The sequence below is a fragment of the Phyllobates terribilis genome, unplaced genomic scaffold (assembly GCF_046119375.1).
Source record: "Phyllobates terribilis strain yellow unplaced genomic scaffold, ASM4611937v1 Scaffold_2__4_contigs__length_985480577, whole genome shotgun sequence".
Taxonomy (NCBI): Eukaryota; Metazoa; Chordata; class Amphibia; order Anura; family Dendrobatidae; genus Phyllobates; species Phyllobates terribilis.
The window spans coordinates 514,480,986-514,505,110 of NW_027362762.1; the positions used below are offsets into that span (position 1 = coordinate 514,480,986).

Below are 24,125 nucleotides of genomic sequence, written 5' to 3' on the forward strand. Positions count from 1 at the left end.
TGCATTACTGCCACTGTGCATTACTGGCATTGTGCATTACTAGCACTGTACATTACTGCCACTGTGCATTACTGGCATTGTGCATTACTAGCACTGTACATTACTAGCACTGTGCATTACTGCCATTGTGCATTACTGGCATTGTGCATTACTAGCACTGTACATTACTAGCACTGTACATTACTGGCATTGTGCATTACTAGCACTGTACATTACTAGCACTGTGCATTACTGCCACTGTGCATTACTGGCATTGTGCATTACTAGCACTGTACATTACTGGCACTGTACATTACTGGCATTGTGCATTACTGGCATTGTGCATTACTAGCACTGTACATTACTGGCACTGTACATTACTGGCATTGTGCATTACTGGCATTGTGCATTACTAGCACTGTACATTACTGCCACTGTACATTACTAGCACTGTGCATTACTGGCATTGTGCATTACTGGCATTGTGCATTACTGGCACTGTACATTACTAGCACTGTACATTACTGGCACTGTGCATTACTGGCATTGTGCATTACTAGCACTGTACATTACTGGCACTGTGCATTACTGGCATTGTACATTACTGGCATTGTGCATTACTAGCACTGTACATTACTGCCACTGTGCATTACTAGCATTGTGCATTACTAGCACTGTACATTACTGGCACTGTGCATTACTGCCACTGTGCATTACTGCCACTGTGCATTACTAGCATTGTGCATTACTAGCACTGTGCATTACTGGCATTGTGCATTACTAGCACTGTACATTACTAGCACTGTGCATTACTGCCACTGTACATTACTAGCACTGTGCATTACTGCCACTGTACATTACTAGCACTGTACATTACTGGCATTGTGCATTACTAGTACTGTACATTACTAGCACTGTGCATTACTGCCACTGTGCATTACTGGCATTGTGCATTACTAGCACTGTACATTACTGGCACTGTACATTACTGGCATTGTGCATTACTGGCATTGTGCATTACTAGCACTGTACATTACTGGCACTGTACATTACTGGCATTGTGCATTACTGCCACTGTACATTACTAGCACTGTGCATTACTGGCATTGTGCATTACTGCCACTGTACATTACTAGCACTGTACATTACTAGCACTGTGCATTACTGGCATTGTGCATTACTGCCACTGTACATTACTGGCATTGTGCATTACTGGCATTCTGCATTACTGGCATTGTGCATTACTGGCACTGTACATTACTAGCACTGTACATTACTGGCACTGTGCATTACTGGCATTGTGCATTACTAGCACTGTACATTACTAGCACTGTACATTACTAGCATTGTGCATTACTGGCATTGTGCATTACTAGCACTGTACATTACTGGCATTGTGCATTACTAGTACTGTACATTACTAGCACTGTGCATTACTGCCACTGTGCATTACTGGCATTGTGCATTACTAGCACTGTACATTACTAGCATTGTGCATTACTGGCATTGTGCATTACTAGCACTGTACATTACTAGCACTGTACATTACTGGCACTGTGCATTACTGGCATTGTACATTACTGGCATTGTGCATTACTGGCATTGTGCATTACTAGCACTGTACATTACTGGCACTGTACATTACTAGCATTGTGCATTACTAGCACTGTACATTACTAGCACTGTACATTACTGGCATTGTGCATTACTGCCACTGTGCATTACTGCCACTGTGCATTACTAGCATTGTGCATTACTAGCATTGTGCATTACTGGCATTGTACATTACTGGCATTGTGCATTACTGCCACTGTGCAATACTAGCATTGTGCATTACTGCCACTGTACATTACTAGCACTGTGCATTACTGCCACTGTGCATTACTAGCATTGTACATTACTGGCATTGTGCATTACTAGCACTGTACATTACTACCACTGTGCATTACTGGCACTGTGCATTACTAGCATTGTACATTACTAGCATTGTGCATTACTAGCATTGTACATTACTAGCACTGTACATTACTGGCACTGTACATTACTAGCACTGTACATTACTGCCACTGTGCATTACTGGCATTGTGCATTACTAGCACTGTAAATTACTGGCACTGTACATTACTGGCATTGTGCATTACTAGCACTGTACATTACTGGCACTGTACATTACTGGCATTGTGCATTACTAGCACTGTACATTACTGGCACTGTACATTACTGGCATTGTGCATTACTAGCATTGTACATTACTGGCACTGTACATTACTGGCATTGTGCATTACTGGCATTGTGCATTACTGGCACTGTACATTACTAGCACTGTGCATTACTGGCACTGTACATTACTGGCATTGTGCATTACTAGCACTGTACATTACTGGCATTGTGCATTACTAGCACTGTGCATTACTGCCACTGTGCATTACTGGCATTGTGCATTACTAGCACTGTACATTACTGGCATTGTGCATTACTAGCACTGTGCATTACTGCCACTGTGCATTACTGGCACTGTGCATTACTGCCACTGTGCATTACTGGCATTGTGCATTACTAGCACTGTACATTACTGGCATTGTGCATTACTAGCACTGTGCATTACTGCCACTGTGCATTACTGGCACTGTGCATTACTGGCATTGTGCATTACTAGCACTGTGCATTACTGGCATTGTGCATTACTAGCACTGTACATTACTGGCATTGTGCATTACTGGCATTGTGCATTACTAGCACTGTACTTTACTGGCATTGTGCATTACTAGCACTGTGCATTACTGCCACTGTGCATTACTGGCACTGTGCATTACTGGCACTGTGCATTACTAGCACTGTACATTACTGGCATTGTGCATTACTGGCATTGTGCATTACTAGCATTGTGCATTACTAGCACTGTGCATTACTGCCACTGTGCATTACTGGCATTGCGCATTACTGGCACTGTGCATTACTGCCACTGTGCATTACTGGCATTGTGCATTACTAGCATTGTGCATTACTGGCACAGTGCATTACTGGCACTGTGCATTACTGGCACAGTGCATTACTGGCACTGTGCATTACTAGCACTGTACATTACTGCCACTGTGCATTACTAGCATTGTGCATTACTAGCACTGTACATTACTAGCACTGTACATTACTGCCACTGTGCATTACTAGCATTGTGCATTACTGGCATTGTGCATTACTAGCACTGTACATTACTGGCATTGTGCATTACTGCCACTGTGCATTACTAGCATTGTGCATTACTGGCATTGTACATTACTAGCACTGTGCATTACTGCCACTGTGCATTACTGCCACTGTGCATTACTGGCATTGTGCATTACTAGCACTGTACATTACTAGCACTGTGCATTACTGCCACTGTGCATTAATAGCATTGTGCATTACTGACATTGTACATTACTAGCACTGTGCATTACTGCCACTGTGCATTACTGGCATTGTGCATTCCTGCCACTGTGCATTACTGGCACTGTACATTACTGCCACTGTGCATTACTGCCACTGTGCATTACTGGCATTGTGCATTCCTGCCACTGTGCATTACTGCCACTGTACATTACTGGCATTGTGCATTACTAGCACTGTACATTACTGGCACTGTACATTACTGGCATTGTGCATTACTAGCACAGTACATTACTAGCATTGTGCATTACTAGCACTGTACATTACTAGCATTGTGCATTACTAGCACTGTACATTACTAGCACTGTGCATTACTAGCATTGTGCATTACTAGCACTGTACATTACTGGCATTGTGCATTACTAGCACTGTACATTACTAGCACTGTACATTACTAGCACTGTGCATTACTGCCACTGTGCATTACTGGCATTGTGCATTACTGGCATTGTGCATTACTAGCACTGTACATTACTAGCATTCTGCATTACTAGCACTGTACATTACTAGCACTGTGCATTACTAGCATTGTGCATTACTAGCATTGTGCATTACTAGCACTGTACATTACTAGCACTGTACATTACTAGCATTGTGCATTACTAGCACTGTACATTACTAGCACTGTACATTACTGGCATTGTGCATTACTGCCACTGTGCATTACTAGCATTGTGCATTACTAGCACTGTACATTACTGGCACTGTACATTACTGGCATTGTGCATTACTGCCACTGTGCATTACTAGCATTGTGCATTACTGGCACTGTGCATTACTAGCACTGTACATTACTGCCACTGTGCATTACTAGCATTGTGCATTACTGGCATTGTGCATTACTGGCATTGTACATTACTAGCACTGTGCATTACTGCCACTGTGCATTACTAGCATTGTGCATTACTGCCACTGTGCATTACTGGCATTGTGCATTACTGGCATTGTGCATTACTAGCACTGTACATTACTAGCACTGTGCATTACTGCCACTGTGCATTACTGGCATTGTGCATTACTAGCACTGTACATTACTAGCATTGTGCATTACTGCCACTGTACATTACTAGTACTGTACATTACTGGCATTGTGCATTACTGGCATTGTGCATTACTAGCACTGTACATTACTAGCATTGTGCATTACTGCCACTGTACATTACTAGCACTGTGCATTACTGGCACTGTGCATTACTGGCATTGTGCATTACTGGCACTGTGCATTACTAGCATTGTGCATTACTGCCACTGTGCATTACTGGCATTGTGCATTACTGGCACTGTGCATTACTAGCATTGTGCATTACTGCCACTGTGCATTACTGGCATTGTGCATTACTGGCACTGTGCATTACTGCCACTGTGCATTACTGCCACTGTGCATTACTGGCATTGTGCATTACTAGCATTGTGCATTGCTGGCACTGTGCATTACTGGCACTGTGCATTACTAGCACTGTACATTACTGCCACTGTGCATTACTAGCATTGTGCATTACTAGCACTGTACATTACTAGCACTGTACATTACTGCCACTGTGCATTACTAGCATTGTGCATTACTGGCACTGTGCATTACTAGCACTGTACATTACTGCCACTGTGCATTACTAGCATTGTGCATTACTGGCATTGTACATTACTAGCACTGTGCATTACTGCCACTGTGCATTACTGGCATTGTGCATTACTGCCACTGTGCATTACTGGCATTGTGCATTACTGGCATTGTGCATTACTAGCACTGTACATTACTAGCACTGTGCATTACTGCCACTGTGCATTACTGGCATTGTGCATTACTAGCACTGTACATTACTAGCATTGTGCATTACTGCCACTGTACATTACTAGCACTGTACATTACTGGCATTGTGCATTACTGGCATTGTGCATTACTAGCACTGTACATTACTAGCATTGTGCATTACTGCCACTGTACATTACTAGCACTGTACATTACTGGCACTGTGCATTAGTAGCATTGTGCATTATTGGCACTGTACATTACTGGCATTGTGCATTACTAGCACTGTACATTACTGGCACTGTACATTACTGGCATTGTGCATTACTAGCACTGTACATTACTGGCATTGTGCATTACTAGCACTGTGCATTACTGCCACTGTGCATTACTGGCATTGTGCATTACTAGCACTGTACATTACTGGCATTGTGCATTACTAGCACTGTACATTACTGGCACTGTGCATTACTAGTATTGTGCATTACTGGCATTGTGCATTACTAGCACTGTGCATTACTGGCATTGTGCATTACTGGCACTGTACATTACTGGCATTGTGCATTACTAGCACTGTACATTACTGGCACTGTACATTACTGGCATTGTGCATTACTGGCATTGTGCATTACTAGCACTGTGCATTACTGGCACTGTGCATTACTGGCATTGTGCATTACTGGCACTGTGCATTACTAGCACTGTGCATTACTGCCACTGTGCATTACTGGCATTGTGCATTACTAGCACTGTACATTACTGGCATTGTGCATTACTGGCATTGTGCATTACTAGCACTGTACATTACTGGCATTGTGCATTACTAGCACTGTGCATTACTGCCACTGTGCATTACTGGCATTGTGCATTACTAGCACTGTACATTACTGGCATTGTGCATTACTAGCACTGTACATTACTGGCATTGTGCATTACTAGCACTGTGCATTACTGCCACTGTGCATTACTGGCATTGTGCATTACTAGCACTGTACATTACTGGCATTGTGCATTACTAGCACTGTACATTACTGGCACTGTACATTACTGGCACTGTGCATTACTAGCATTGTGCATTACTAGCACTGTACATTACTGGCACTGTACATTACTGGCATTGTGCATTACTAGCACTGTACATTACTGGCACTGTACATTACTGGCACTGTGCATTATTGGCATTGTGCATTACTAGCACTGTGCATTACTAGCATTGTGCATTACTAGCACTGTACATTACTGGCATTGTGCATTACTAGCACTGTACATTACTGGCATTGTGCATTACTAGCACTGTACATTACTGGCACTGTACATTACTGGCACTGTGCATTACTGGCACTGTACATTACTGGCATTGTGCATTACTAGCACTGTACATTACTGGCACTGCACATTACTGGCATTGTGCATTACTGGCACTGTGCATTACTAGCACTGTACATTACTAGCACTGTACATTACTGGCACTGTGCATTACTGGCATTGTGCATTACTGGCATTGTGCATTACTAGCACTGTACATTACTGGCACTGTACATTACTGGCATTGTGCATTACTAGCACTGTACATTACTGGCACTGTACATTACTGGCATTGTGCATTACTGGCATTGTGCATTACTAGCAGTGTACATTACTGGCACTGTACATTACTGGCACTGTACATTACTAGCACTGTACATTACTGGCACTGTACATTACTGGCATTGTGCATTACTAGCACTGTACATTACTGGCATTGTGCATTACTAGCACTGTGCATTACTAGCACTGTACATTATTGGCATTGTGCATTACTAGCACTGTGCATTACTAGCACTGTACATTATTGGCATTGTGCATTACTAGCATTGTGCATTACTAGCATTGTGCATTACTGGCACTGTACATTACTGGCATTGTGCATTACTAGCACTGTACATTACTGGCACTGTACATTACTGGCATTGTGCATTACTAGCACTGTACATTACTGGCACTGTACATTACTGGCATTGTGCATTACTAGCACTGTACATTACTGGCATTGTGCATTACTGGCATTGTGCATTACTAGCACTGTACATTACTGGCACTGTACATTACTGGCATTGTGCATTACTAGCACTGTACATTACTAGCACTGTACATTACTGGCACTGTACATTACTGGCACTGTGCATTACTGGCATTGTGCATTACTAGCACTGTACATTACTGGCACTGTACATTACTAGCATTGTGCATTACTAGCACTGTACATTACTGGCACTGTACATTACTGGCACTGTGCATTACTGGCATTGTGCATTACTAGCACTGTGCATTACTAGCATTGTGCATTACTAGCATTGTGCATTACTGCCACTGTACATTACTAGCACTGTACATTACTAGCACTGTGCATTACTAGCACTGTACATTACTAGCACTGTACATTACTGGCACTGTACATTACTAGCACTGTACATTACTGGCACTGTACATTACTAGCATTGTGCATTACTAGCACTGTACATTACTGGAATTGTGCATTACTGGCATTGTGCATTACTGGCATTGTGCATTACTGGCATTGTGCATTACTAGCACTGTACATTACTGGCACTGTACATTACTGGCACTGTGCATTACTGGCATTGTGCATTACTGGCATTGTGCATTACTAGCATTGTACATTACTAGCATTGTGCATTACTAGCATTGTGCATTACTAGCACTGTACATTACTAGCACTGTGCATTACTGGCACTGTACATTACTGGCACTGTACATTACTGCCACTGTGCATTACTAGCATTGTGCATTACTAGCATTGTGCATTACTAGCACTGTACATTACTAGCACTGTGCATTACTAGCATTGTGCATTACTAGCACTGTACATTACTGGCATTGTGCATTACTGGCATTGTGCATTACTAGCACTGTACATTACTGGCACAGTGCATTACTAGCATTGTGCATTACTGCCACTGTACATTACTAGCATTGTGCATTACTAGCATTGTGCATTACTGGCATTGTGCATTACTAGCACTGTACATTACTGGCATTGTGCATTACTAGCACTGTACATTACTGGCATTGTGCATTACTGGCACTGTACATTACTAGCACTGTACATTACTGGCATTGTGCATTACTGGCATTGTGCATTACTAGCACTGTACATTACTGGCACTGTGCATTACTAGCATTGTGCATTACTGCCACTGTACATTACTAGCATTGTGCATTACTAGCATTGTGCATTACTGGCATTGTGCATTACTAGCACTGTACATTACTGGCAATGTGCATTACTAGCACTGTGCATTACTGGCATTGTGCATTATTAGCACTGTACATTACTAGCACTGTACATTACTAGCACTGTACATTACTGGCACTGTACATTACTGGCACTGTGCATTACTAGCATTGTGCATTACTGCCACTGTACATTACTAGCATTGTGCATTACTAGCATTGTGCATTACTAGCACTGTACATTACTGGCATTGTGCATTACTAGCACTGTACATTACTGGCACTGTGCATTACTGGCACTGTACATTACTAGCACTGTGCATTACTGCCACTGTACATTACTAGCATTGTGCATTACTAGCATTGTGCATTACTAGCACTGTACATTACTGGCATTGTGCATTACTAGCACTGTACATTACTAGCACTGTACATTACTGGCATTGTGCATTACTAGCACTGTACATTACTGGCACTGTACATTACTGGCATTGTGCATTACTGGCATTGTGCATTACTAGCACTGTACATTACTGGCACTGTGCATTACTAGCATTGTGCATTACTAGCATTGTGCATTACTGGCATTGTGCATTACTAGCACTGTACATTACTGGCATTGTGCATTACTAGCACTGTACATTACTGGCACTGTGCATTACTGGCATTGTGCATTACTAGCACTGTACATTACTGGCACTGTGCATTACTGGCATTGTACATTACTAGCACTGTACATTACTAGCACTGTACATTACTAGCACTGTACATTACTGGCATTGTGCATTACTAGCACTGTACATTACTGGCACTGTGCATTACTGGCATTGTGCATTACTAGCACTGTACATTACTAGCACTGTACATTACTAGCATTGTGCATTACTAGCATTGTGCATTACTGGCATTGTGCATTACTAGCATTGTGCATTACTGGCATTGTGTATTACTAGCACTGTACATTACTGGCATTGTGCATTACTAGCACTGTACATTACTAGCATTGTGCATTACTGGCATTGTGCATTACTGGCATTGTGCATTACTAGCACTGTACATTACTAGCATTGTGCATTACTGGCATTGTGCATTACTAGCATTGTGCATTACTAGCATTGTGCATTACTAGCACTGTACATTACTGGCATTGTGCATTACTAGCACTGTACATTACTAGCATTGTGCATTACTAGCACTGTACATTACTGGCATTGTGCATTACTAGCACTGTACATTACTAGCATTGTGCATTACTGGCATTGTGCATTACTAGCACTGTACATTACTGGCATTGTGCATTACTGGCACTGTACATTACTGGCATTGTGCATTACTGGCACTGTACATTACTGGCACTGTACATTACTGGCACTGTGCATTACTGGCAATGTACATTACTGGCACTGTACATTACTAGCATTGTGCATTACTGGCATTGTGCATTACTAGCACTGTACATTACTGGCATTGTGTATTACTGGCACTGTACATTACTGGCACTGTGCATTACTGGCATTGTGCATTACTGGCAATGTACATTACTAGCACTGTACATTACTGGCATTGTGCATTACTGGTGACGCGCCCCCTGGGCCAGTGTTGTTGGGGATACCCGGAGCCGGATCAGATGGGGGTTGTAGTCTCCGAGTGGCTGTGACCCGGTCCGTGCCCAGGGTGTCAAACTCAGTGTGTGGCAGTCCTTACTGATGTTACTAAAGTTCTTTATGTCGACTACGCCACCCGTTGAATTGCGGTCACTACGGCCGCCGCTGCAGCAGGGTCCGCTGAGGCTGATGGTGTTTGTGCAGCTTAGGTGGTATAACCCCCAACGGGAAGGGTATAGCCTCAGGGGGTCAGGTGCAGAGGATGGTGGTTGTGGAAGTGCAGGGAAGATGGTAATGAGAGTCAGAGTCGGGTTATGCAGTTCAGGGTTCTTTACTTACTGCTGTTCTTGTACCGGTCACTCCGGCCTTGAGTGACCACCCGAGCCGCGCTGCGTCCACCAGGTCCTGGACTCGGCCAACCCCCAAGTAGTTCTGGAGCGTGGTTCTGAGCTCCCTTTCTGTCCTGTCCTCGTCTCTGGCCTTCCCCACCAGGGATCCACCTATGTCCGGCTCCCTCGGGCCTCTTGTTGGCGAACCCTTGCCTCTGGGTTCCCTGACCCTATGCGTGGTCTGCCTTCCGGGTGGATTTGGTGGGTGGCCGTGGCAGATGCTGCCCACGGCCTCCGGTCTCTGGCTGAGGTATGCTGTAGCCCCCACCAGTTTGGGATCCGGTACCCTGTTGCCAACTCTTCACCCTGTGGTTGTATTTGGGCTCTCAGAGTTCCTTCTTTCTCCCCCCTCTGGGTCTTTCGTTCTCTCCTCTCTCACTCTGGGCCTGGGGCTGCTCTGCTCCTCTGCTTTCTTCCATTCCTCTGCAAAGACTTACTGACTGACTGACTTCTCACAGACTGACCCTGATCTTAGATGGTGCCCACCTTAAATACTCCCTCTATGTGTGAGCTCAGGTGACCAGCACCCAATGAGCTCCTAACTTTACCCAGGCTGCTCCCCCTATCTGCCCCTACACTACTGGGATGTTCCACCCCCCTCCCACTCCAGCCAAGGACAGACTCGGTCGTACCTGCACATTTCTAAGTGGGAGTACCGTTGGTCTGCCCTCCGGAAATGGGATGTGTGTAGTGCATGCAGCCTTCTGAGCTCAGTTCCACACTCCATCCTTACCCGGGAGTGGAATACCACACCTCTGGCTGAGGTGCAATACCCCTGTAGCAGCCGAATCCTCAGGGTGCTACATTCCCCCCTGGTAAATCACAGCACGTCCTCGGGCTGTAAGATATAAACACCAAAACATACAATTTTCTTTTTATATAAACATAATAAAACATATAAAACAACATATATTAGCAGCATCATAAAACTTTTCATATTAAACTTTCTCGTAGACGTTTCTTGCTCCTAGCTCCTCCGGTCACGGTGCAACTTGTGACCGGGTAAAGTGCGACAGTCTCTCTTGGAATCAAACAGTTTCCTATAAAACCGGAAGGGGGCGCTTTAGGAAGCGCAACTATATACAAGGGGATATGGCCGCTCTCAGTCCTCGGCCAGGTATTAGGGAGGATTGACCGTTCTCAGTCCTCGGTCAGTGGGAATAGGGACACACGGGTTAACAGTTCAGTTCTCTGGTCCCAACGGGGACTATATTAGCAGCAACGGTTCACTGTGCCCCGACGGGCAACTATATACAGTCTCTATACTACCGTACTCAACGACGGCGTCCTCCTGCTCTTTCTTTGTGGACAGTTTCAGTTTCAGACCCGTCCGGGTCCTCTTGCTCCTCCTCACACCGCAGCTCCTCCTCCGTCAGGCGATGCACATGGAGGGCGTAGGGTCCTTTGGCACACTTGTGCCGGGTGAAGGTGACCTCGTCCCCTAAATACAGGTCACGACCTCTGTGTCCCTCCGGTAGGTGGGACTCAACGTCTCTCCTGGTCACGAAGACGTCGCCTGGGGTGCGGTGATCCCTGATGAAACCCCACCCATGCTGCAGATTGAACTTTATCACAGTCCCGATGGTACGGGGACCATGCGCTGCACGGGGGTCTCTCCTGGTCCGGCTCTTCTGCTCCGCGCTCCTTATTTGGGCTTGTTGTTCCCGGACCCGCCTCTCTCTCCGCTCCTTCTCAAAGACCTCGAGCTGCTGGCGGCAGCACTCTGCACGCTCCGCTGCGGCTGCCCGAGTCTCCTGAGTGAACCCCATGAGGTCTTCTCCGGTGGGGTCCCACTCAAACTGGGTCTCTTCCAGCGGGGGCGAGGTCCTCTTTACAGGCTTCGGAACCGGAATCAGGGGTTCGTCTAGGGGTCTCTCTTTCCGGAGTCGAGGATGGTGAAACTCCGGTGGCCATATGAAGGGCTGCCCATCCGGGCACGTATGCTGGGCGAACAGGTCTTCACCCAGGTGCGGCACTCTTGATGTTACGGGCGCTGTGATGGTAGCGGCGCCCGGGTTGACCAGGCCTTGCGACCAGGCCTGGGGCACCTTGAAAGTAAAGGGCACCGTAAGAACGGCGGCGCCCTGTGTTACTTGGCCCTGCGACCAGGCCGGGGGCTCCGCGGAGGTAGGGGGCGCTTTTGGTATTGCGTCGCCCGGGGGTACTAGGCCTTGCGACCAGGCCGATGGTACTTCCTGCTTGGCCACGCTCGGGGTCGAGGAGTGTGACGTCACAGGGGTCGCGGCTTCCGTTTGAGGCCTAGTCTGCGGCGGTGACGTTGCAGCGACGGGCACGGCAGGGGGTACTTCGGGCTCTGCGACGGGGAGCTGGGGCAGGCACGCGGTTTCCCGGCTCGGGGTAGTGACGTCCCCTTTACCTGCCTCCTTTCGTTCGGCTCCCTTCTCGGCGCCGTCTCCGGCCTTCAGTCCTCCTGCGCCATCCTCAGAGGCGGTCTGTCTCCTCGTCTCGGGTGGCGTGCTCCGCTGACGGGTTCTTGTCTGCTGGGCCATCTCACGGCTCCATTCTGCTAACGTCTCTCGCTGCACCCGGGCCATCCTCCGTGCGAGGCCCTCCAGCGCGGTCTGTGCACACTCCCGATCTCGGGGGAGCTGTGTTAGGATCTCCAGCAGGCCTTCTGGAGTGGCGACCTGCAACAGGCTCCTGACCACTGGGTCGGTGCTGCCTGGAGTGGCGGCCCGCATCAGGCTCCTGACCACTGGGTCGGTGCTGCCTGGCTCTCCCTCCATCTCCGGGTAGGCTCTCTCTGGACTCTCTTCCAGACGTCTTGTCTCCGGGTGCGCTCTCTCCAGACTGCTCCAGGCGACACCCATCTTTGTTCTCTTCTTCTGTCTCCGCCCACATCGAGGGTGGTCCCGGGGCAACTTCAGTTCCAGGGGCAGTTCTCTCACGCTGATGGACACTTCCAGCATCACAATCTCTGTTGGTGGGCGCGGTTTCCGCTTTTGGCGCCATTCTTCGACCTGGCCCACGATGGGAGGTGACCTCTTGCCACCCTCTGGCACGCCCATAATGGCGTCCGCTCCCCCAAGGCGGGAAATCTTCAGAAATGGCGGGAATCGTCTCCCAGTGGCGGGAAACTCCATGGATGGCGGGAAAAAGCTGCAAATGGCGGACAACCGGCGGGAAACGACCTGCGATGGGGCCCGTTGGCGGGGACCCTCCGGAACCGGCAGGAGACTTCTTTTTAAGGTAACGATGAACTTTTCTTCAGGCACGCAGTACCCGGTTGTTGCGGGCACGTAATCCTGCCGACTACGCCAAAGTTGACGCGCCCCCTGGGCCAGTGTTGTTGGGGATACCCGGAGCCGGATCAGATGGGGGTTGTAGTCTCCGAGTGGCTGTGACCCGGTCCGTGCCCAGGGTGTCAAACTCAGTGTGTGGCAGTCCTTACTGATGTTACTAAAGTTCTTTATGTCGACTACGCCACCCGTTGAATTGCGGTCACTACGGCCGCCGCTGCAGCAGGGTCCGCTGAGGCTGATGGTGTTTGTGCAGCTTAGGTGGTATAACCCCCAACGGGAAGGGTATAGCCTCAGGGGGTCAGGTGCAGAGGATGGTGGTTGTGGAAGTGCAGGGAAGATGGTAATGAGAGTCAGAGTCGGGTTGTGCAGTTCAGGGTTCTTTACTTACTGCTGTTCTTGTACCGGTCACTCCGGCCTTGAGTGACCACCCGAGCCGCGCTGCGTCCACCAGGTCCTGGACTCGGCCAACCCCCAAGTAGTTCTGGAGCGTGGTTCTGAGCTCCCTTTCTGTCCTGTCCTCGTCTCTGGCCTTCCCCACCAGGGATCCACCTATGTCCGGCTCCCTCGGGCCTCTTGTTGGCGAACCCTTGCCTCTGGGTTCCCTGACCCTATGCGTGGTCTGCCTTCCGGGTGGATTTGGTGGGTGGCCGTGGCAGATGCTGCCCACGGCCTCCGGTCTCTGGCTGAGGTATGCTGTAGCCCCCACCAGTTTGGGATCCGGTACCCTGTTGCCAACTCTTCACCCTGTGGTTGTATTTGGGCTCTCAGAGTTCCTTCTTTCTCCCCCCTCTGGGTCTTTCGATCTCTCCTCTCTCACTCTGGGCCTGGGGCTGCTCTGCTCCTCTGCTTTCTTCCACTCCTCTGCAAAGACTTACTGACTGACTGACTTCTCACAGACTGACCCTGATCTTAGATGGTGCCCACCTTAAATACTCCCTCTATGTGTGAGCTCAGGTGACCAGCACCCAATGAGCTCCTAACTTTACCCAGGCTGCTCCCCCTATCTGCCCCTACACTACTGGGATGTTCCACCCCCCTCCCACTCCAGCCAAGGAAAGACTCGGTCGTACCTGCACATTTCTAAGTGGGAGTACCGTTGGTCTGCCCTCCGGAAATGGGATGTGTGTAGTGCATGCAGCCTTCTGAGCTCAGTTCCACACTCCATCCTTACCCGGGAGTGGAATACCACACCTCTGGCTGAGGTGCAATACCCCTGTAGCAGCCGAATCCTCAGGGTGCTACATTGGCATTGTGCATTACTAGCACTGTACATTACTGGCATTGTGCATTACTAGCACTGTACATTACTGGCACTGTACATTACTGGCACTGTGCATTACTAGCATTGTGCATTACTGCCACTGTACATTACTAGCATTGTGCATTACTAGCATTGTGCATTACTAGCATTGTGCATTACTAGCACTGTACATTACTAGCACTGTGCATTACTGGCATTGTGCATTACTAGCACTGTGCATTACTGCCACTGTACATTACTGGCACTGTACATTACTGGCATTGTGCATTACTAGCACTGTACATTACTGGCATTGTGCATTACTGCCACTGTACATTACTGGCATTGTGCATTACTGGCATTGTGCATTACTGGCACTGTACATTACTGGCACTGTGCATTACTGGCACTGTGCATTACTGGCACTGTACATTACTGGCATTGTGCATTACTGGCATTGTGCATTATTGGCATTGTGCATTACTGCCACTGTACATTACTGGCACTGTACATTACTGGCATTGTGCATTACTAGCACTGTACATTACTGGCACTGTACATTACTGGCACTGTACATTACTAGCACTGTACATTACTGGCACTGTACATTACTGGCACTGTGCATTACTGGCATTGTGCATTACTGGCACTGTACATTACTAGCATTGTGCATTACTGCCACTGTACATTACTAGCATTGTGCATTACTAGCATTGTGCATTACTGGCATTGTGCATTACTAGCACTGTACATTACTAGCATTGTGCATTACTGGCATTGTGCATTACTGGCACTGTGCATTACTAGCACTGTGCATTACTGCCACTGTACATTACTGGCACTGTACATTACTGGCATTGTGCATTACTAGCACTGTACATTACTGGCACTGTACATTACTGGCATTGTGCATTACTAGCACTGTACATTACTAGCACTGTACATTACTGGCACTGTACATTACTGGCATTGTGGATTACTGGCATTGTGCATTACTAGCACTGTACATTACTAGCACTGTGCATTACTGCCACTGTGCATTACTGGCATTGTGCATTACTGCCACTGTGCATTACTGGCATTGTGCATTACTGGCATTGTGCATTACTAGCACTGTACATTACTGGCATTGTGCATTACTGGCATTGTGCATTACTAGCATTGTACATTACTAGCACTGTGCATTACTGCCACTGTGCATTACTGGCATTGTGCATTACTGCCACTGTGCATTACTGGCATTGTGCATTACTAGCACTGTACATTACTGGCACTGTGCATTACTGGCATTGTGCATTACTGGCATTGTGCATTACTAGCACTGTACATTACTGGCACTGTACATTACTGGCATTGTGCATTACTAGCACTGTACATTACTAGCACTGTGCATTACTGGCATTGTGCATTACTGGCATTGTGCATTACTAGCACTGTACATTACTGGCATTGTGCATTACTAGCATTGTACATTACTAGCACTGTGCATTACTGCCACTGTGCATTACTGGCATTGTGCATTACTGCCACTGTGCATTACTGGCATTGTGCATTACTAGCACTGTACATTACTGGCACTGTGCATTACTGGCATTGTGCATTACTGGCATTGTGCATTACTAGCACTGTACATTACTGGCACTGTACATTACTGGCATTGTGCATTACTGGCACTGTGCATTACTGGCATTGTGCATTACTAGCACTGTACATTACTGGCATTGTGCATTACTGGCATTGTGCATTACTAGCACTGTACATTACTGGCATTGTGCATTACTGGCACTGTACATTACTGGCACTGTGCATTACTGGCATTGTGCATTACTGGCAATGTACATTTCTGGCATTGTGCATTACTGGCATTGTACATTACTAGCATTGTGCATTACTGGCATTGTGCATTACTAGCACTGTACATTACTGGCATTGTGCATTACTGGCACTGTACATTACTGGCACTGTGCATTACTGGCATTGTGCATTACTGGCAATGTACATTACTAGCACTGTACATTACTGGCATTGTGCATTACTGGCATTGTGCATTACTAGCACTGTACATTACTGGCATTGTGCATTACTAGCACTGTACATTACTGGCACTGTACATTACTGGCATTGTGCATTACTAGCATTGTGCATTACTGGCACTGTACATTACTGGCACTGTGCATTACTGGCATTGTGCATTACTGGCAATGTACATTACTAGCACTGTACATTACTGGCATTGTGCATTACTGGCATTGTGCATTACTGGCACTGTACATTACTGGCATTGTGCATTACTAGCACTGTACATTACTAGCACTGTGCATTACTGGCATTGTGCATTACTAGCACTGTGCATTACTGCCACTGTACATTACTGGCACTGTACATTACTGGCATTGTGCATTACTAGCACTGTACATTACTGGCACTGTACATTACTGGCACTGTACATTACTGGCATTGTGCATTACTGGCATTGTGCATTATTGGCATTGTGCATTACTGCCACTGTACATTACTGGCACTGTACATTACTGGCACTGTACATTACTGGCATTGTGCATTACTGGCATTGTGCATTATTGGCATTGTGCATTACTGCCACTGTACATTACTGGCACTGTACATTACTGGCATTGTGCATTACTAGCACTGTACATTACTGGCATTGTGCATTACTGGCATTGTGCATTACTAGCACTGTACATTACTGGCACTGTACATTACTGGCACTGTGCATTACTGGCATTGTGCATTACTGGCACTGTACATTATTAGCATTGTGCATTACTGCCACTGTACATTACTAGCATTGTGCATTACTAGCATTGTGCATTACTGGCACTGTACATTATTAGCATTGTGCATTACTGCCACTGTACATTACTAGCACTGTACATTACTAGCATTGTGCATTACTGGCATTGTGCATTACTGGCACTGTGCATTACTAGCACTGTGCATTACTGCCACTGTGCATTACTGGCATTGTGCATTACTGCCACTGTGCATTACTGGCATTGTGCATTACTGGCATTGTGCATTACTAGCACTGTACATTACTGGCATTGTGCATTACTGGCATTGTACATTACTAGCACTGTGCATTACTGCCACTGTGCATTACTGGCATTGTGCATTACTGCCACTGTGCATTACTGGCATTGTGCATTACTAGCACTGTACATTACTGGCACTGTGCATTACTGGCATTGTGCATTACTGGCATTGTGCATTACTAGCACTGTACATTACTGGCATTGTGCATTACTGGCATTGTACATTACTAGCACTGTGCATTCCTGCCACTGTGCATTACTGGCATTGTGCATTACTGCCACTGTGCATTACTGGCATTGTGCATTACTAGCACTGTACATTACTGCCACTGTGCATTACTGGCATTGTGCATTACTAGCACTGTACATTACTAGCACTGTGCATTACTGCCATTGTGCATTACTGGCATTGTGCATTACTAGCACTGTACATTACTAGCACTGTACATTACTGGCATTGTGCATTACTAGCACTGTACATTACTAGCACTGTGCATTACTGCCACTGTGCATTACTGGCATTGTGCATTACTAGCACTGTACATTACTGGCACTGTACATTACTGGCATTGTGCATTACTGGCATTGTGCATTACTAGCACTGTACATTACTGGCACTGTACATTACTGGCATTGTGCATTACTGGCATTGTGCATTACTAGCACTGTACATTACTGCCACTGTACATTACTAGCACTGTGCATTACTGGCATTGTGCATTACTGGCATTGTGCATTACTGGCACTGTACATTACTAGCACTGTACATTACTGGCACTGTGCATTACTGGCATTGTGCATTACTAGCACTGTACATTACTGGCACTGTGCATTACTGGCATTGTACATTACTGGCATTGTGCATTACTAGCACTGTACATTACTGCCACTGTGCATTACTAGCATTGTGCATTACTAGCACTGTACATTACTGGCACTGTGCATTACTGCCACTGTGCATTACTGCCACTGTGCATTACTAGCATTGTGCATTACTAGCACTGTGCATTACTGGCATTGTGCATTACTAGCACTGTACATTACTAGCACTGTGCATTACTGCCACTGTACATTACTAGCACTGTGCATTACTGCCACTGTACATTACTAGCACTGTACATTACTGGCATTGTGCATTACTAGTACTGTACATTACTAGCACTGTGCATTACTGCCACTGTGCATTACTGGCATTGTGCATTACTAGCACTGTACATTACTGGCACTGTACATTACTGGCATTGTGCATTACTGGCATTGTGCATTACTAGCACTGTACATTACTGGCACTGTACATTACTGGCATTGTGCATTACTGCCACTGTACATTACTAGCACTGTGCATTACTGGCATTGTGCATTACTGCCACTGTACATTACTAGCACTGTACATTACTAGCACTGTGCATTACTGGCATTGTGCATTACTGCCACTGTACATTACTGGCATTGTGCATTACTGGCATTCTGCATTACTGGCATTGTGCATTACTGGCACTGTACATTACTAGCACTGTACATTACTGGCACTGTGCATTACTGGCATTGTGCATTACTAGCACTGTACATTACTAGCACTGTACATTACTAGCATTGTGCATTACTGGCATTGTGCATTACTAGCACTGTACATTACTGGCATTGTGCATTACTAGTACTGTACATTACTAGCACTGTGCATTACTGCCACTGTGCATTACTGGCATTGTGCATTACTAGCACTGTACATTACTAGCATTGTGCATTACTGGCATTGTGCATTACTAGCACTGTACATTACTAGCACTGTACATTACTGGCACTGTGCATTACTGGCATTGTACATTACTGGCATTGTGCATTACTGGCATTGTGCATTACTAGCACTGTACATTACTGGCACTGTACATTACTAGCATTGTGCATTACTAGCACTGTACATTACTAGCACTGTACATTACTGGCATTGTGCATTACTGCCACTGTGCATTACTGCCACTGTGCATTACTAGCATTGTGCATTACTAGCATTGTGCATTACTGGCATTGTACATTACTGGCATTGTGCATTACTGCCACTGTGCAATACTAGCATTGTGCATTACTGCCACTGTACATTACTAGCACTGTGCATTACTGCCACTGTGCATTACTAGCATTGTACATTACTGGCATTGTGCATTACTAGCACTGTACATTACTACCACTGTGCATTACTGGCACTGTGCATTACTAGCATTGTACATTACTAGCATTGTGCATTACTAGCATTGTACATTACTAGCACTGTGCATTACTGGCACTGTGCATTACTGGCATGTAGCCCCTTCACTACAATGATCACTGGGGTCAGCAGTCAGATACAGACCGATAAATCACATTCTGGATTATCCTCGTATTATGCCATAACTTCTGCACCTAAGACACAAGTGTTATACTTGGCTTGACACGTTAGATATGTGTTGACATTTGAACTGAAGGGGCACCAGTATGTAAGGATTAGCCTGTCTTTAGGAACATAATGTAAAAACGATCTACTCACAACTCTACGGAAGATAAGACAAGTAGCCTCCACCGTCAGTCATATAGCCAGACTGTGACTTCCCCTAGTCAACAGCTTCCTATCCTGCACTAATAAGGAGGAGCCGGTTTATTTCTACTCACCTTGCTATTCAGCTTCCTACCACAAGAGGAAAAAATAACAGCGCTGATATAATATCTCCATGAAGCTTTCTTATTCTACCACATGGTGGCGCTGTTGTATAAGGCTATTGATCTATTTAGCACTAATCATGGCCCCGAATGGCTTGTAGTATGGAAGAAACAGCCACATCTCTAAGGAAGGAAAGGCAGATTACACACAGTATATAATCACTATATGCAGAACTGGAAGCAAGGAAAGAAATAAGAATAATTATCTACAGCAGGCTGCCAATACAGTAAGTCACCATGTTACAATCTGTATTCTTTTACTCCAGTCCTACATAGATATGCAAACATGCTCTCTTGCTGAAGAATACATGTCAAACTCAGGTCTGGGGCCAAATCTGGCCCATAGTGTCATTATATTTGGGGTGCGAAAAAATGACAAATGACTACTAGAGTTGGCCCACCTTTACACAGCCCATGCTCATACTATAAATATCATGTTTCCATACCTCCCAACTTTTGAAGAACAGAAAGAGGGACAAACTATGTGGCGCACAGCATGCCGCTGCAAATTTAGGCGACGCCCCTTGGCAGGGCCGGCGTCAGCACCCGGCGCACCCGGGCAAATGCCGGGGCCCTGAGCAGGCAGAGGGGCCCACTGGCTACTGATAGGGGGCGGAGCTGTAAAAACCTTTCTCGGGCTTCACTCTGTAGGCCGGGACACCGGGCAGCTTCTCCATCACCACATAAGGGTCAGGACACCACCGATCAGCAAGCTTGTGCTTCCCAGGAAGGCCCAGAAGTTGGATAAGGACTCTATCTCCAGGCAGTAAAACTTGTTCTCGAACTCTACAGTCATAGTGAGTCTTATTGCGCTTCCCTGACCAACCAGAGGCCTGCTCTGCCAATCTGTAAGCTTTTTTCAAATCTTCTTGTAGCTGGGACACATATTTTAAGTAGGTCTTCCCAATAGAACTGTCAAAGGAGGTCCCAAAACTAATATCCACTGGTAGCCGGGCTTTTCTTCCAAACATGAGGAAATAAGGCGAGTATCCAGTTGACTCATTTGTGGTACAATTGTAGGCATGAACCAACTGACTCACATGCCTGCTCCAGTGTCCCTTCTTCCTGGGATCCAAAGTGCCTAACATGTTCAGAAGGGTACGGTTGAACCTCTCAGGTTGAGGGTCCCTGGGGGTGATATGGTGTGGTTCTGGATTTCTTGATCCCACAGATGGCACATAGCTCCTTGATTAGTCTACTTTCGAAATCTCTTCCTTGATCGGTATGGATGCGGGCTGGCAGCCCGTAATGTACGAAGAACTTCTCCCATAGTGTTTTTGCCACAGTAATGGCCCTTTGATCTTTAGTGGGGTAGGCTTGGGCATATCGGGTGAAATGGTCAGTGACCACTAACACATTACTGACATTGCTTTCATCAGGCTCGATGGAGAGGAAATCAATGCACACTAGCTCAAGTGGGCCATCATTGGTAATGTTCACAAGGGGGGCTGTTCTCAAAGGCAAGGTTTTTCTCAACACATACTGGGAGCATGATTTGCAGTATTCTTCAATATCCGCTTCCATCCGAGGCCAGTAAAATCGTTCGACCACAAGACTCATGGTCTTTTCGATGCCAAGATGTCAATGATCATCATGCAGGGATTTCATGACCATCCTCCGAAATCGGGTAGGTAAAACCTGCTGTCTGTGGACTCCTCCCTTCTGGCGCTTTGCCTCCCGGTATAGTAGTCCATTTCTTACTACTGGAGACTCTAGCTGCCGAGTCAGCAGGACAGACTCCTCTGTTCTTAATGCATTCTTTTCGGGCCTCCAGCCACTCTTAACCCACCATTGGACTACCCCCACCGACCGATCCTCCTGCTGCGCCTTTCTGACTTGATTACGAGTCAGTTGAGGGAGAGAGTCTGGGGTTACATTTGTCACTCGGCAGTATAACAACGGGAGCGCTTCACTGGATACTCCTAAGAATTTAGCACAGTACTGCATAGGGAGGGCATTAGTTTGATGTCTATGGCACAGTGTCTTCACCTCAGGGGCAGGGACCTCTATCCATCCTCCTTCTTCTTCCTCATTTAAGGGTTCCCTAGGCAGGCGAGAGAGTGTGTCTGCATCAATGTTACTGATCCCTGGTCGATATTTTAAGCTGAAATCGTACAAAGAGAGTGCGGCAAGCCACCGGTACCCCGTGGCATCCAGTTTTGCTGTGGTTCTCACGTAGGTTAATGGATTGTTGTCGGTATGAACCACGAAGTGTACCCCATAGAGGTAGTCATGCAGCGTGTCCACTACAGTCCATTTCAAAGCCAGAAACTCCAGTTTGTGAGCTGGGTAGTTGCATTCACTGGGAGTCAATCCTCGACTAATGTAGTAAACGGGACGCAGACAGCCATCATGGTCCTGATAGAGAATCCCTCCTAGTCCGTCGAGAGAAGAATCTACATGTAACACATATGGTTTACTGGGGTCTGCATAGGCCAACACTGGAGTTTGGGTCAAAAATGACTTCAGTTTCTCGAATGCCTCATCGCATACAGGTGTCCATCTTTTCCCAAAAATTCATTAACTCGGAAGTAGACCCTCTTTAATGACCTTGAGGAGTGGGCTGTCCTCCCGGAAGGGGGATACCCCTGGGTAAAGGCAGTTAACAGCTTCGCAATCCGAGACTACTGGGGTACAAATCTTCGGTAATATCCACAAAATCCTAAAAAGGACCTAAGCTCCCTCAGTTTGGTGGGCTTAGGCCAGTTTACAACAGACTCCACTTTGGCGGGGTCGGTGGAAATTCCTTCTCTGCTGACTATGTGCCCCTCATATTTCACAGTCGTCTGGCAAATCCGGCACTTGTCAAGGGACAACTTCAACACAGCCTCCTTCAACCGATCCAGCACCTTGAACAACCGCTGGTTGTGTTCTTCCAGAGTCTTCCCAAAAACAATAAGATCATCTAGATAAACCAGGACCTCACGTAAGTGCATGTCCCCCACTAATTTGTCCATACATCTCTGAAAAGTGGCCGGAGCACCGGTCAGTCCGTGAGGCAGTCTCTGAAACTCGAAGAACTCAATGGGACAGATAAAAGCGGTCTTCTCTTGATCTTCTTTTGACATGGGTATCTGATAGTAGCCACTCCGGAGATCTAACACAGAAAACCATTGGCTCCCTTGCAGGCAATCCAAAGCTTCATCGATTCGGGGCACAGTGTACTGGTCAGGGACCGTACGTTTGTTCAAGGTACGATAATCCACACACATCCGAATAGCTCCATTTTTTTTTCGAGCTATCACGATGGGTGAAGCATAGGGGCCACTAGACTCTATGATGACTCCTGTGTCTAACATACTGCGTAGATGCTGCCTGACATCTTCGATATCCGCCGGGGCCAATCTTCGGGATCTCTCTTGGAAGGGCTTTTGATCCTTCAACCGAATGCGATGCTCTACTCCTTGGGCGAGGCCCATGTCCCGTTCGCCTAAAGAGAAAGCTGCCCCCTGCATCATCATGCCGTCAATGACCAGCCTCCTCTCTTCTCCTTTCA

At 46.5% G+C, this 24,125-nt stretch overlaps 1 protein-coding gene across 1 annotated transcript in view; it reads right to left on the minus strand.

Moving 5' to 3' along the window:
* The window catches only part of LOC141218677 (uncharacterized), an 80,053-nt gene extending 59,464 nt beyond the window's left edge, over window positions 1-20,589 (minus strand). The window contains exon 1 of the mRNA XM_073665929.1: window positions 20,460-20,589. The gene's annotated coding sequence lies outside the window, so the exon portion shown is untranslated. The remainder of the gene's footprint in view (window positions 1-20,459) is intronic.
* Between the last annotated feature and the right edge of the window lie 3,536 nt (window positions 20,590-24,125).